The sequence below is a fragment of the Chaetodon trifascialis genome, chromosome 2 (assembly GCF_039877785.1).
Source record: "Chaetodon trifascialis isolate fChaTrf1 chromosome 2, fChaTrf1.hap1, whole genome shotgun sequence".
NCBI classification, from domain to species: Eukaryota; Metazoa; Chordata; class Actinopteri; order Chaetodontiformes; family Chaetodontidae; genus Chaetodon; species Chaetodon trifascialis.
The window spans coordinates 11,770,475-11,773,980 of NC_092057.1; the positions used below are offsets into that span (position 1 = coordinate 11,770,475).

Sequence of the window (3,506 nt, forward strand, 5' to 3'; positions counted from 1 at the left end):
TCCTTCCATGGTCTCTGCCTTCCTTGCCCAGTGTCCTACCACTTTAACTTCCAGTCGACAACACAGCTCTCCCCTTCTGCCCTGCTTCACCATAAACTGTGGATCACCTCTCCAAATCCTCTTCCTCATCTTTTTAATAAAACTACCTCACACCGTTGCAAGCTCTCCCTGTCTGAGTGTTGCTTTTGGGTCCAAATCTTCGTTCCACTTAACATCTACTGTTTCTTATTTAACACAGTGCACAATGGAGGGATCGATTGGGGGGTAAATGAAGAAGAGTGTAACTGGAGAATGCACATGTGCATATGATTACCCAACTAAGCTGTCCAGCAATCAGCTGACAGTGTCTAGACATGTTAATCATTTGAAATTAATGATGTGCCTGCAATATTAAACAGAACCCACATTAGCACAATTGAATTTCAGCATTAAATAACAACTAGTAGCAGTAACAACACAAACCTGCTGGAACGCAACAGTAGCTTCTTGCAAGTGGTGAGAAAGTACTTGATCCCTACAGTTGATGAAATAAAATCCATCGAAATTACATCAGACCTCAGTTTCTTTGGATATTAGTCTGCAAGGACCCCAGACTGGGTCCAGGCCTTTGTGGACCCCTGAAGCAGGACCTGATATATTTAACATGGCAAAACAAAATTTGTTTGGTTCAGCATGTTTCTCAATATAAATTGAAATATAAACAAATAGAAATGCAATAGCAACATAGATAAATGTCGTGGGAAATGAGAAATTAAAGTATTAAGATACACTCCCTCCCTGATACACTTCCTTAATCCCAATATTTGTTATACGTTGCCCCACCATATCCCAAAATGTGATGGTGAGCTGGTAGAAATACAACGCCTCCCTCTTACTTCAGAGCAGAGTGCAACAAAGATGACTCACACACCAGCTGCTGAACTGATCATCTGCACTGTCTCTGTCGGATGAGGCCAGATACTGGTGCAGCTACTGGTGCAGATACTGGTGACGTTGGACACTCATCAAAAATGGTGCTGGGCTAGTAGCATACAAGAGAGCTGGCATTACTGTTCTCAGTATACAAGCTGCCACTTGGTGATGTCAGAGAGCACAAAGTATGTTCCATAGTTATGCAGATGACACACAATTGTACATATGTGCTGAACCAAATGATGCTGCAGCTATAGACTCCATTACTAACGATTATCTGCTGCTGGTGTATTGGAGGTTTCCAGCAACATCCAAAACAAAATTGGGGATGTAGCCTTTGGTAACTATGCCCAAAACATCTGGAACACACTACCTAGATATCAGGGAAGCAGCTTGTCAGACATTTTTAAAAGAAAGCTAAAAACTTCGCTTTAGGCTAGCTTTGACTTTCCTGCATTTCCTGCAGACCTGAAACTTTTGCATTGCAATACTTCTTTATAATTGTTCTAAAATGTTCTTCTTGCCTGCCTGCCTGCCTGCCTGCCTGCCTGCCTGCCTGCCTGCCTGCCTGTGAAACCTCTGCGGTACATCCAATCATTGGTTGATACACTGAGCATGTTCTCTGAATGGTAGCAAAATATATCGACTATCATGTAGGGACAACTGAAGAGAACCAGTTGAAAATGCTGATGTGGGGCTTTCACTCAATATTTCATCTATGTCTGTAAATCGTGTTGCATTTTGTGAAAGAATTTTTTTAAATTCTGGATTATTAATCATTTCAGTGATTTACAATATAATACAAAAACGTTTAATGAAGCAGGCATGAAAGTGAGTAGGATGAAATCACTTTATATGCAAATAGACTGTACTATAGTTTTATTCATTATATTTTTCTGCTGAATTTTTATGTAAAACAGGGAAACAATATTTTTGTATAACCTTTAACTGGATTTCTGTGCAATGTGTTTTTTGAGTGATTATCAGTAACTATTTGTCAATTTCTTATCAGTGCTTGAAATTAGAGACACATGCAATTGGCTTCAACACACTATTTATAATATTAATGATTAAATAATTGAACTTATCATACTGTCCAGGTGTGTCTCTCATCATTACCAGGCCTGCCTATTTCTTCACCTTAAAATGGGGGTGGAAGAAAGATTTCCTAATAATTGCACTTTCCCAACAATGCTGTATGCTGATGAGATGACATCCACTCCTGTAACTGTATATAAGAAAAGCTCAACATTCAGAGCAACACTGCAGCAACCTCCTGGACCATCTGCGAGACAGTCAGCTGATATTGTGAGGACTTAAAGGTAGTTATATGACTATTTGGTCTCTGTATTTTCTGTGTGAGGTTGGTGGGTGATTACTGAATGTGATTTTGGTGATATTTTGGAAGAGGTGTTCATCTGAACAAGTCTTCATTATTGTCTTTTCAACAGGTGTAACCATGATGAAGGTTGTATTTGTGCTTGGATGCCTCCTGAGCCTCGCTCTGGCTCGTCCTGTAAGTGTAACATTCTGATTCTCAGTATCAATACCAGTGTTCTTATATGTTGATACCATTACTATTATTATTACTATTATACTATTGTGATAGTATAATGCAGGCAATATCAAATGTGTGACTGAAATGTGGATTTTCTACAGATGGAAATTTCGCAAAAGCGATATGGTTGGAGAGGCCCTCACTATCAGTCTCACTCTCACTTTTATCCTCACTCTCACTCTCACTCTCACTTTCACTCTCACTCTAACTCTCACTCTTCATCTGACTCTGACTCTGACTCTGGGTCCTATGAGGTGAGTGCTTTCTTGACCGTCTAGAATTCAACATTCAACACACCTCAAAGTCAGTCACTGTAAAATTCCTAACTCATTTGCTTTATATTTGACAATGAATGTTTCTGATTTTATTGAAGTGTACCAGCACCCAAGCTCCAACAACTACACCACCACCTCCAACAACTACTACAGTAGCAGATACAACAGCAGTTACAGCATGTGAAACATCAACTACAGCAGCTGCATCAGTGAATACAGCAGCAGGTGTAACAGCTACAGCAGGTCCATCAACTACAGCAGCAGGAACATCAACTACAGCGGCAGGTACATCAACTACAGCGGCAGGCACATCAACTACAGCAGCAGGTGCATCAACTACATCAGCAGGTGCAGCAACAACTACAGCGGCAGGTACATCAACTACAGCGGCAGGTACATCAACTACAGCAGCAGGTGCATCAACTACATCAGCAGGTGCAACAACAACTACAGCGGCAGGTACATCAACTACAGCAGCAGGTACATCAACTACAGCGGCAGGTACATCAACTACAGCGGCAGGTACATCAACTACATCAGCAGGTGCATCAACTACATCAGCAGGTGCAACAACAACTACAGCAGCAGGTGAAACAACAACTACCTCAGCTGCACCAACTACTACCACAGCTGCACCAACAACTACAACAGCTGCACCAACTACTACAACAGCTGCACCAACAACTACAACAGCTGCACCAACTACTACAACAGCTGCACCAACAACTACAACAGCTGCACCCACTACTACAACAGCTGCA

The 3,506-nt window shown here is 41.3% G+C and overlaps 1 long non-coding RNA gene across 1 annotated transcript; it reads left to right on the forward strand.

The window, feature by feature from the left end:
- Nucleotides 1-2,181: 2,181 nt before the first annotated feature.
- LOC139339052 (uncharacterized) lies at nt 2,182-2,642 on the forward strand. Its single transcript, XR_011602645.1, has 3 exons — nt 2,182-2,234; nt 2,364-2,428; nt 2,572-2,642. It is a non-coding gene; the product is annotated as an uncharacterized lncRNA (long non-coding RNA).
- Nucleotides 2,643-3,506: the final 864 nt, after the last annotated feature.